This window comes from Scylla paramamosain, chromosome 5, assembly GCF_035594125.1.
Source record: "Scylla paramamosain isolate STU-SP2022 chromosome 5, ASM3559412v1, whole genome shotgun sequence".
In the NCBI taxonomy this organism is placed as follows: domain Eukaryota; kingdom Metazoa; phylum Arthropoda; class Malacostraca; order Decapoda; family Portunidae; genus Scylla; species Scylla paramamosain.
In genome coordinates this window covers 26055056-26068193 of record NC_087155.1, presented here as the reverse complement: position 1 = coordinate 26068193, position 13138 = coordinate 26055056, and the positions used below count along the sequence as shown (strand labels likewise).

General features: G+C 40.1%; 1 protein-coding gene across 1 annotated transcript in view; it reads left to right on the top strand.

Annotated features, from left to right (window-relative positions):
- The window catches only part of LOC135100731 (protein phosphatase PTC7 homolog), a 64531-nt gene that overhangs the window by 913 nt on the left and 50480 nt on the right, over positions 1 to 13138 (top strand). The window lies entirely within an intron of this gene.

Genomic DNA, 13138 nt, shown 5'->3' with positions numbered 1-13138 from the left:
CATGTGTCAGTCTCGTGGCTGTAATTGTGAAGCGCGTTTCAAAACTAAATCAAAGCAGGCATCATAATCATCAAACAATAACTGGAAAATTGGTGCTCTTCCTGGAGACCTTAAAATCATATATATGAACTGCTTTGCAGTCTGAAGTTATATTTCTCTGGTTACCTTGGATTCTTCACTTTTTTTAAAAATTTATTTTTATTTATTTATTTATTTATTTTTATTTTTTTATCATGCATTAAAATTACAATTAAGAAGTCAGTGACTTCTCTCATTGTCCATATGGCCAAATTCTTATGTGGCAGAGACTCACCTGCCACACACCCTAAAAAGCCATCCTGACGGCTGATGATTCCTCCACGTTTCCACTCAGTAGCCTAGCCTCATGCAACTCAGGAGTATAGTCTCCAGCTCCTCATCCCCTACCTCGTCCATGGAGACTGCAGAGCCAGCTTCATCTCCATGAGAAATAGAAGGCTCAGTATTTGCTGGCTTGCCCCAGGTGAAGGTTCCATGGACATAGTTGCTGGTCTGCATGCCTTATCAGCTGTCGGGTCCTAGGTCCTTTCTGGATCCAGAACACAGCTGCGCATCACCAGATCCAGTGATGCACTCTTCAACAGTGTTACCTTGGACTCAAGGCACAAGAGTCCTGATGAGTGTGCCATCTTTTGATTATGGCAGTAGTGGAGACTGACCTTTGACAAAGTGGGAATGTGAGCGGCCCAAACTGCATGCACCCCCCACATCACTGTTTTCTTTCAGCATTGGCACCTCCTGGTCCCCAACCCTCATTGTAATGTCTCCCGAGTTCAATACCACCTTGCTCTCCTGGAGATAATTCAAGCCCACCAAGTTCTCCTTGATGTCAGCCATGAAGACTGGTTTGTTCTCTGACAGTAATTGTGGTCTGCACCAGCCCCTTCAGCTGGGTGCAGTGGCCCATCACACCACAGTGCTGCCATTCCACAGGCTACAGGCAGGCTACCACCTGTCCCTGCGCCTTGATGGAATGGGCGCCTGCAGCACAGCGCCTTAGGCAGAGTGGGTCTGCACAGAAACTGGCTGGTACTGGCAGCTTGTTCAAGTTTCCCTCACTTTGTGCTGTGATGGTAGAAGGGATGGTCGGACAAGAGGTCGTCTGGTGGCCATTCCCACAGTTCCAGCAACAGGGACAATACTGGAATCATCTGGGAGGGTCCCTCAACTACTGCTGTGTAGTACATTGGTACTTTGACTTACAAGTGTACCAACTTATAGGTTTTTCGAGATACGAGCTGTTGTTTGAACAGCTTTTTTGCTTTGAGTTGCAAGCCAAAATCTGAGATATGAGTGAGCTTCAGCTACGCTGCTGTTAGTTGGCACAGTGAGCACCACATCTGTCCAGCATTTCTTGTCTCACTCGTTCACTACATGTGTTTTTTATACATTTCTTATTTATAAATACATTTTCTTACAGTAAACCCTCAATATAACAAACACATATGGGGAAAGGAGAGAGAGAGAGAGAGAGAGAGAGAGAGAGAGAGAGAGAGAGAGAGAGAGAGAGAGAGAGAGAGAGAGAGAGAGAGAGAGATATGAATTGTGGCTGTGTGGCAACCAGTGAGTGACCCTAACAGTAGCCGATGATTCGATGCTCTCTCTCTCTCTCTCTCTCTCTCTCTCTCTCTCTCTCTCTCTCTCTCTCTCTCTCTCTCTCTCTCTCTCTCTCTCTCTCTCTCTCTCTCTCTCTCTCTCTCTTTCTTTCTTTCTTTCTTTCTTTCTTTCTTTGAGATAAATTAACACACACACACACACACACACACACACACACACACACACACACACACACACACACACACACACACACACACACACACACACACACACACACACACACACACAGAGAGAGAGAGAGAGAGAGAGAGAGAGAGAGAGAGAGAGAGAGAGAGAGAGAGAGAGAGAGAGAGAGAGAGAGAGAGAGAGAGAGAGAGAGAGAGAGAGAATTGTGGTTGTGTGTCTCAGCTAGTGACCTTGATGATGGCCGATGATGCAATGCTCTCTCTTTCCCTCTCAGATAAGTTAACAGAGAGAGAGAGAGAGAGAGAGAGAGAGAGAGAGAGAGAGAGAGAGAGAGAGAGAGAGAGAGAGAGAGAGAGAGAGAGAGAGGAGCAATACATCATTGGCCATTGTCAAGGTCATTCACTGGCTGTCACATAGCCACAATTCATCTCAAACATGCAGTTGACTGTTTGTCAGTCAACTCTCCTGCATTTTAAGACCTAGAATGTTTGTAAAATAAAGCAAGCATTTGATGATTTTGAAATATGCCGTAATTTGCAAACAGTTTCATAACATTAAGTGACTTCGATAACCTTAAAGGGATCATTATACTAGAAATTCGGTAAACAGGTGTTTGTTATATCAACAGTTTACTGTACCTAAAAATATGTAACAAAAAAAAATTGGGGTTTTTTGTGGGGCTGGAATGGATTAATGGCATTTCAATTAATTTCAATTGGGAAAATGGATTTGACATACAAGCAAATTGAGATACAAGCTCTGTTACCGAACAAATTAAACTCACAAGTCGAGGTACCACTTTATAGACTCCAGCTTAAGGCCTTGAGCTAGGGCCTCCTGCAGCATTTTGATGTGAGCTTGTTGGATATAGGACCTACACACTGTCCACCTTGTTTACAAACTGGTCCCTCAACAGGGTCTGCAAATGTCCTCCCCAGTCTCTGGGTATGCCCTGCACCAGCACTTCTAAATCCTGTGCAAGGTGGGTTAAGGACTCTCCAGGATCCCATGTCCTGGCCCTGAACTTTGTGCAGTACACTTCTGTTTGGTGCTGATACCTGTACCTTTTCCTCAGGGTTCCTGCTACCTCACTGTATGAGGCATGAGTGGAAGCCAGCAGTTGGTTCAGTATTTCCAGCACTGATCCCTTCAGCACTTCCACCACCTACAAGGCCATCTTGTTCTGGCTCCAGCCTTGAGCACCAGCCAGCAGCTCAAGCTGTGCTTGGTAGCTGTTATTAAATATTGATGCTGTTTAACATTAATAGAGTCTAAGCTGGCATTGTAAGGTGCATTATCCCAGCATTAGCTTAGGTCTTGCCAGGTGATTCTGAACAAAGTGCTAGAATTACGAATGGACATTTTAAAATGAGGCAGTGGAACAAAATGGTGGTTGTGAGAGAAGGGTTCCCTGTGATAGTCATCTTGAATGGTGTGCTTCTTAGTTTTAATATACTTAATGTTTTATTTATTTTTATCTTAATTAAATTTTGTTTTCTACATTTATTTTTATTTATTTATTTATTTATTTTTATTTATTTATTTACATTTATTTATTTTTGTATTTTATTTATTTATTTATTTATTTATCTACTTATTTTCTATGTAAGAGGAGGTCCAGCCAAGGGTAAAAATATTGGACAAAAAGGGCCCATTGAAGGTACAAGTTCTTTAAGAAGACAGTCTGAAAGCAAATATAAAATTACATTGAGTTGAAACATCTGTGTCCCAAGAATGAAAGCCATCAGTTTTCTCACTCAGGCAATCACTTCACTCCACAGGTATGCACACAAAAACCTACTGTGAGTAGGGTGGTGAAGATTTCTTCATTAATGTTCATTACCTCACCTAAGTTCCGTAATACCTAACCGAGACACTAACATCTTGAGTGGGGTGATGACACACACACACCACACACACACACACACACACACACACCACACACACCACACACACACACACACACACACACTCACACACACACACACACACACACACACACACACACACACACACACACACACACACACACACACACAACACACACACACACAGGATTCTTCCCATGCTGAGTGTAAGGGATGGAGAAACAGGATAACTCTTAGTCCACTTTCTGAGGGCATTGCTCTGGTATTAAAAAAAGTAAGTGGTGATTGTCCTGGATGATGTTATTGATACAAAAATTAGCATCATACCTCTTGCTTCCTCCTTGGTGTACAAATGCGGTGAAATAAAACTGCTGTCATAAAGTATAAGTTGCAGTTAATGGGGGCACCCAAGCTCTCATGTTTATTGTAGAAGTTGGTAATATCTGCTACCACCACAGTGAATATTAAGTACCAATTTTTGTGGTTTCATGGAGGTAATAATTAGATTTGTAAGCCTTTGAAAGTGCAGTATTGAGTTACACAAATACATCAACTGAAATAGAGCCATGTAGATGCCATGCAGCAGTAGTGTAGTGTTGTGCTGGCTAGTCTAAGGCTATTGTTCCTGGATGTGTTAGGTGTGATGACATTAGCCACACTGGGATTGAAGGCTTTCCCTCTTTGTTGTAGTGTGTTAGGTCCAGCATAATTAGAAAGATGATATTAAATTATGACACACCTGAGAGAGAGAGAGAGAGAGAGAGAGGAGAGAGGAGAGAGAGAGAGAGAGAGAGAGAGAGAGAGAGAGAGAGAGAGAGGCATCCAGGGTAAGGTATATACTGGCCATTTAATTTTAATAATTTAGTCACAATCCACCGTTGGCAATATTCTTAAAGGGAATGTTTGTATTCCTCAGCCTCTCCTTTGTAAGACTGGTGATGGGGAAGAGTGCCTGCACTGTGGTCTGTGATTGAGAGAGAGAGAGAGAGAGAGAGAGAGAGAGAGAGAGAGAGAGAGAGAGAGAGAGCACTAGATTTGAACCAGTTTTTTCTTTTGAAAGCACATACTAATCGACCTTGATATAATAAAAGATGATAAATAAATAAGTTAAAATGTGGGTAATGTTGACATTGAGTGATTGAGTACTTTTTTCAAACCTTTTAATTATCTATAGTTTTATTTTGTTCAGTAAGATTACCTAATGTTTATCAAAGTGATTACGTGTCGGAGATTATAGCTTTGACAGACTGAACATAGACAGCAGAAGAGGGGAACCTGTAATGAACTTTGTTTCCATAGTTTTTGTGCAGTAAAATCATCTTGGGGTTATTCAAATTAGTGAAACACTCGCATTAGCAATTAAAAAAGGTTATTTGTGAGAGAAAAACACTTGACAGCAAAAGGAGTGATGCAGTAATTCAAACATTTTAGTGTCAGTTTTAGTTTTGTAAAATTCATCTTGGGGGGTTGTTCAAACATACCAAACACCCACATTAATGGATAAAAGGGTTATTAGTGAGAAGGAACACTTGGCAGCAAAAGGAGTGATCATTTCAAGCCTTTCATATTGAGTTTTACTATTTCTGTAAGTAAAATTTTCAAGGTTAGATACTCAAACTTATTAACAAGAAAAATGAGAAAGAAAACGAAAATCAAGCTATTATTAATCAAAGAATTAATAAAAGAAAAGAAAGGAAAAGGAAAAAAAATGTACTATTAACAGTCAAAAAATTAGTAAAAGAAAGAAAGAAGGAAAGGAAGGAAGGAAGGAAGAAAAGAAAGGAAAAGGGAAAAATCATATTATCATCAGTTAATAAAAGAAGGAAAGAAAAAAAAGAAAAAAATACCATCACGAATCAGAGTTAATCAGTGCAGTGTAGTGTGTGTGCGTGTGTCTGTGTGTGTGTGTGTGTGTGTGTGTGTACCATTATGGGTGAATGCTTGGCAGTTAACAACACCTCTAAGCTGCCGTCCAGTCATGCGTCACTTAATTGCTATGGGGAGTGAGGGGGGCAGCGAGGCACGGCAGCATACCTCAGAATTTGGAGATTAAGGACCATATTCTGGAAAAAAAAAAAAAAAAAAAAAAAAAATAGCGCCGCATCCCAACTACTTTCAAAAGGCTTTGGTTATTTCTTTTAATTTTATTTATTTATTTTTTTTAGTGTTTTATGGTTCTAGTGACAGATTAATCAAATTTTCTGCGTTGTTAACAGGAGAAACACTCGTGAGAACCCAGCAAATAATCTCTGTGGCCTTTGGAAATAGTCATGGTGAGAAAGCAGAGTGTTTCTGAATACGAGTCTAAAGCAGATGGGAGTCCACGGGTCAGTAAAAGAGACGGGGACCGGTAGGTAGGTACTCCGGGACGTGTGGCTGCTGTGGCTTCGGGGCGAGATTACCAGCCACGTTGTCTTAGTTATTAGAAAGAGGAAGCGTGATAGATGTGTGGCATGTACAGATGGTCACAAATCGAGCAACTTTCTGCACTTGCTTTTGTTGATGCATTTCTCTCGTGACGTTGCCTTGGGTGATGCAGAGTTTGAGACGTGTGGGGTGTACATATGTGGTCAGAAATCGGGTAAGCTTCAGCACTTTCTTTTATTGGACTTAGCGTTTTGCTCTTAGTCTTAAATCCTCTGAAAGCCTAAAAATACGCAAATTTGGGAGATCTCAGCGGATTAAAAGACGTGAAATTGAGAGAGATGGAAAAAGGCGATATATAAATTGTAAAAGTGAGTGTGAGGGTTTACTGCGATATAGCAAATCACCTCCCAAAATTGTTTGCGGATTGGAAGGCGTCAGATTAAGGGAGATGGTAAATAGTGATAGCAAGTGCGGTGTTGTATTGGGTTATTAGCTGTGGCTGTATAATTATAGTATACTCCTTTACCTGGTGTATATGTGCTCTACCAGCCTCCGCCCTTGTGTTATTGTACATACGTAGATAAAATTGCCGCCAGAAAAGAGAAATAATAAATAAAATGAAAGCGATACTGGAAAATGTGTGCCTAGTTTTGAATGAGGTTAAAAGTAAAGAAATATGAATAAGGGAAGGAAGGGTTTTTATTAATATATATATATATATATATATATATATATATATATATATATATATATATATATATATATATATATATATATATATATATATATATATATATATATATATATATATATATATTTTTTTTTTTTTTTTTTCCTGCTATTTTTCCCTTCTTGCTTTTGTACATTCCCCGTAACACCGCAGCGCCACTCTCTCTCTCTCTCTCTCTCTCTCTCTCTCTCTCTCTCTCTCTCTCTCTCTCTCTCTCTCTCTCTCTCTCTCTCTCTCTCTCTCTCTCTCTCTCTCTCTCTCTCTCTCTCTCTCTCTCTCTCTCTCTCTCTCTCTCTCTCTCTCTCTCTCTCTCTCTCTCTCTCTCTCTCTCTCTCTCTCTCTCTCTCTCTCTCTCTCTCTCTCTCTCTCTCTCTCTCTCTCTCTCTCTCTCTCTCTCTCTCTCTCTCTCTCTCTCTCTCTCTCTCTCTCTCTCTCTCTCTCTCTCTCTCTCTCTCTCTCTCTCTCTCTCTCTCTCTCTCTCCCTATTTTCAGCCTCACCCTAGCAGCAGGCAGCAACAGGTGATAAGAACCGACAATACCATAAAACGCCACCTCTAATTTTCTTGCTTCCTTGCTTTCCCTAGAGCTTTCAGACGGCTGGCGGGAGGAAGCTGGGGAAAGCTTCGGTAGCGTCCCTAGCTCTCAGAACACCTGGGAATGGCAACACTTGATCATTATTTCGTCCTTTGATTACCACACGGCTAACGGCGATCATTGTGTCTCTGGTATTAAGTATAACATAATCTAACAGTTCAAAACATTTCACTGTGACTTTTAAATGTGAATATTCCTTACTGATTGCTAAACTTCCCATTTGGTCGTAAATAAAGCCTGTCTAATTGTGCCAAAACTATATAGACTTTTTAGAGGGCGAATATTAAGTTGATTTGAAGTGGCGTTGTTTGGGCCTGAGAGAGAGAGAGAGAGAGAGAGAGAGAGAGAGAGAGAGAGAGAGAGAGAGAGAGAGAGAGAGAGAGAGAGATTGGATTCTCTCTTGTGGCGTTTCGATGTTGAATGGTTGCCCAGGTGGTTAATGCAGGTTGGCACCACTTAGGGTAGGTCCTTGCCTTGGGTGCTGTGTGGTGGAGGGAGCTGTTGTGAGGCTGTCAGGCTGCATCTGGCTTGGTGTTGTGCCGGTGGTGGTGGTGGTGGTGGTGGGTGTAATAGTGGTAGTGATAGTGATGATAAACGTGGTGGTGGTGGTGATTGGTTCATGATTGTGGTAATAGTGATGGTGGTTGGTTTGAAATGGTAGGTGAAGTGGTGATGACTGGCCTGGTGATTAGTTTAATAGGTGTAGTTGTTGTGATGATGGGTGTGTTGTGGTGCTGGTTGGTCTAGTAGTGGTTGTGGTGGTGGTGGTGGTGGGAGTTTGTAATGGTGATAACTTGTTTGGTGGTGGTGATTGGTGTAGTTGTAGTTGTAATGGTGATGATTGATTAGTAATAGTAGTTAATAGTGATGATTGACGTGGTGGGGGTGGTGGTGGTGAGTTAGTGATCATAGTACAATTGTAGTAATGATAACTGGCGTGGTGGTGGTGGTGGTTGATGCCAAGTAAAAATGGTAGTAGTGGTAGTGATGACTGGCTTGTTTGTGGTGGTGCCCCTGGGTTAGTAACGGTAGTAGTGGTAGTGATGATTGGCTTCATGGTGGTGGTGGTGGTGGTGGTTGACGATGGTTGATAAAAAAATAAAAAAGAAAATCGTAGAAGTGATATTTTTATTTTTCCTGAAGGCATCATCTTGAAATAACAACACAGAGGCTTGGGATAAAAAAAAATATTAACGAGGACTTAGTAGTGAAATAAGAATGGAAGTAATAATGGTTATGGCTATTTGATTCCGCTTGTGGATATAAAAATCTTTACACAATACAGTGGCTAGAGAGAAAAGAAGAAAAAAAGTTATTAATGAAGATTTAGGAATGTAATAACAATGATAGTAATAATGATACTAATTTCACTTTGCTGGTTGGTATAAAGATATTTCGTACAGAATAAGAACGTAATGGCGAGAGAGAGAGAGAGAGAGAGAGAGAGAGAGAGAGAGAGAGAGAGAGAGAGAGAGAGAGAGAGAGAGAGAGAGAGAGAGAGAGAGAGAGAGAGAGAGAGAAACGAGAACTTAGTAATGAAATAAGAATGCTGGTAACAACAATATTCTTTCATTAGGTGGTATTTGTGAAAATGTTTACACTAAAAAGAAAAAGAAAAATACAATGGGCACACATCATTAAATAAAATGGATAAAAAAAAAATAGATATGTACTATAGGAAAAAAAAAAAGAAAAAAAAAGTGGCGATGTAGTATGTGTTGGAAACATTATGACTGTACAGAACGAAGGAAACGAAAACATAGTGTGAAGCCAACAGCTGACCGAATTTTTACGGTATTCATGGGACCTCGTATGCTCTGATACATTTATTTATTTACTTTTTTTAACCCATAGTACGTAAATAAAAGGTATAATCGAATGCTTATCAGCGGAACAAAGAACGCCAGAACTATTCTAATAAACACAGTAGGTACTTTCAAACGTGTCATCGTCTTCATCGTGGTCAACTCTTCACACGCTTTACTGGATGTTACTGAGGCTTGCAAGAACGTTTTCATGACTCTTGTTTGAATTTCTGCATCAGATACAGAAAAAAAAAAACTAAAGGTTTTGAAAAAAAAAATTGTGGTGGTGAGAGAACAGAGCGTTTAATATGAGCGTAATTAACTCAGTAATTGAACACATGCTTGTCTCGCCAGCCGCCAGGGGACAGAATGGATGCGTGTGTATTGGTAATGCGACTGGCATAAACTGTAGTGGTAGTTTGAATTACATAACGCTCCTGTTTGTGTACGCAATTTACTTACATTTGTGATTTATTTTTTACACAGTTTACGCATATATATATATATATATATATATATATATATATATATATATATATATATATATATATATATATATATATATATATATATATATATATATATATATATATATATATATATATATATATATATATATATATATATATATATATGCTTTTTATCTCTTGGCTTACTTAAATATAAAGTCGACGTTTCACCTTTATTCATACCTCATGCATAATAAATGAATAAAAAAGAGGGTAGTTGATCAGAACAGAAAACATGATAAGTACAGAAAAGAAGAAAATATTAATGGAATTCTGTATCACCAACAGGGAAAAAAGAAAAAAAGAGAAAAAACGACTTAATTATCTCAGTGGGCTTTCAAAACAGCTCTTACGAGAGAACAAAGCGCTTTATTAAGGAACACGGGCACTTGTGAGGCAGGCGTAGTGGTGGTGGTGACGACTCGTATTGCGCCAGTGGTCATAGGGCATAGATTTCTCACTCCACCAGCCCATAGCATGAGGGGTACATGTGTTCAGCAGCTGTGTAAAGTGTGAAGGTGGTAAAAGCCTCTCTCTCTCTCTCTCTCTCTCTCTCTCTCTCTCTCTCTCTCTCTCTCTCTCTCTCTCTCTCTCTCTCTCTCTCTCTCTCTCTCTCTCTCTCTCTCTCTCTCTCGACCCCCATGCCTCCAGTTTCAGTATTGTCAGTGTTATTTAATTCCATCAACTTCCTCACCTCCTCCGCTTCCTCTGAACACGCTTGGTCACCCATCCTGCTTTTCTTTGCCTCTCTTTCACATGCCCTTCCCCATGGTGCTGCATAACCGTTGATGTCAGCACACTTAGCCTTTTTTTTTTCTCTCTCATTCACTCTTTCACTCGTCAAGCCATGCACTGAGTCTACTCTCTCTCTCTCTCTCTCTCTCGGACGAGTGGCGAGACTAGTCACAATGGAATGCAAAGGAAGAACAAACTTAAGCGGAACTGTTGGCTTTTGTGCGGTTGTTTGTGTTAAGATGCTTTCGCTGGTTTATATAAGTGTTGTGGGTATAGTTTGTAAGTGATGTACTCTATGATCGCGCCGCCTTGTGATTATATCTTGCTTTTACAACACACACACACACACACATACACAGAGAGAGAGAGAGAGAGAGAGAGAGAGAGAGAGAGAGAGAGAGAGAGAGAGAGAGAGAGAGAGAGAGAACGTGCAAACAATATCCACATATATAAAGAAAATTAATATATTGATTTGATATTAAGGACGGGATATTACGAGTTTAACTCAAGTGAACACACACACACACACACACACACACACACACACACACACACACACACACACACACACACACACACACACACACACACACACACACACACACACACACACACACACACACACACACACACACACACACACACACACACACACACACAGAAGTATTAGTGGTAGTAGTAGTAGTAGTAGTAGTAGTAGTAGTAGTAGTAGTACACACCTATTTTTTAATGTCTTAATAGCTTCAGTATTTACCACCCCAACACACTTAATAACTGCTTGCGCAATAACACACCTGCAGCCAACCCCCTGGCACGCCACACTTGCCAGGGTCATACATGTGGCGCAACTGACGTGTCACTATTTCGTATCCTCATCAGGCGTCGCGCACCACAATTAAATACCTTCCCTTGGCGTCCGTGTCGTGTATTCGTAAGAGTCTGGCAGCGCGGAATTATTGATGTGACCCAGCGTACTGCAACACACTGCCGGTATTTTGAAACTCTTCGGACTTTCGTAAAGTCGTCAGAGGCCACGGTTATGACTTGTTGGGTTCTCATGGGTGTTTTTCTATTGATGCAGGATTCTTGTAAGACTATCACTAGAATCATGGAAACGCCCTTGAAAAATCTGAGAACTTCCACTAGAACCTGTTAGAAGATGCAGATTTTTATTAAACTATTGCTGAAATCATGAAAACACCCCCTAAAATTATAGGAACTAGCGCTAGACCCTGTAAACGATAAAGAATGCTTGTTAACACCCTCGGAAACCCTAAGAGCTTCCAGTAGACCCTGCTAAAGACCATTAAAATCACGAAAATTTGAAATGAAAACACCCTCAAAAAATCGAAGAACTTCATTTTAAACACTGTTGAAAGTAGTTGAGTGAAGACGCGGAAAGTTTTGAGAGAAAGAGATAGAGAGAGGTCCGAGGCTGGCGAAGATCGGCAAAACAAGTGTGTCTCTTGGGCCATGACAAAAATGCTCCTTATCATACGAATGACTAAAGGTTACGAGGGAGCAGGAGGTGATATTTTTGACCCGAACTGACTGAATTGACTGAACTTTTTTTTTTGCTTCACGGTATCGAAGTTTGTGGTGGAGTGTGGAGTAAATAAAGATTCCCTTACGTGGCGTGGAAAGTCTGTGTGGAATCGTGGTCAATACCAGAGTAACGTGCTGCATGCCACACCCAGTTCCAATATGTGCGTTGTGTTTTTGCTCCATTAAATTCTGGGTGAAAATCCGCAAATTGACAGGTTTTGAGAAGATTATCAGTTTAGAGGACTTATGAATGAGGAAAATGAATAAATAAAAATCACAGAACAGCAAAGTCATTGTAGGTTTTGTAAGGAGATTATCAGGGGAAGACTTAAGACTGAGATAAAAATACAAAACTCGCTGGAAGTTATAGAAGATTTTGTAAAAGTATCAGGAGAGGACTTATGACTGAGATAAAAACACAAAACTAGGTGAAAAATGAGTACAGAAGGTTTTGTAAGATTAACAGGATTTACGTAAGACTCAAGGGAAAAAAAACATACACAAACACACAACAACTTAGAAGGGAAATGAGTGTTAGAAAAGTGTTATCAGAAAAGAAGACATAATAAGAAAAGAAAAGGGGAAAAAAAAAAAACACGCAAAACACAATGGAAGCAAGAGTACATAGACGGTTACCCTGCTGACCTCGAATTGTATTGTACTTGGAGCCTCGTGTGGTATGGGTGGGTGGGTGGGTGGGTGGGTACTCAAAACTCCCAGTCACCGTTTTTGTGTTACGGTGATGTGTTACTAGTTATACATCTCCCTTTGGACCGCTGCTTATCTTGATGCGTTTTTTTTTATTATTATTATTCATTTTACGTTTACGCATTATGTATGCTTAACTTTTGGTCAGATTAATTTTATTTTATGTAATCGTGGTCTGTAAACTATAGGCTACTGCTTTTTATGTATGTAGGAAGGTCTCTGGCTCAGGGCAACAAGAAAGCAATAAAGAAAGAAAAAAGTCTGAAAAGGCTTATCCAAAATTTAAAGTCTCCTGAAACTTCCTTCTTGAAACTGTACTACTACTACTACTACTACTACTACTACTACTACTACTACTACTACTACTACTAATAATACTACTACTACTGCTACTACTACTACTACTACTACTACTACTACTACTACTACTACTACTACTACTACTACTACTACTACTACTACTAATACTGCTACTACTACTACTGCTACTGCTAC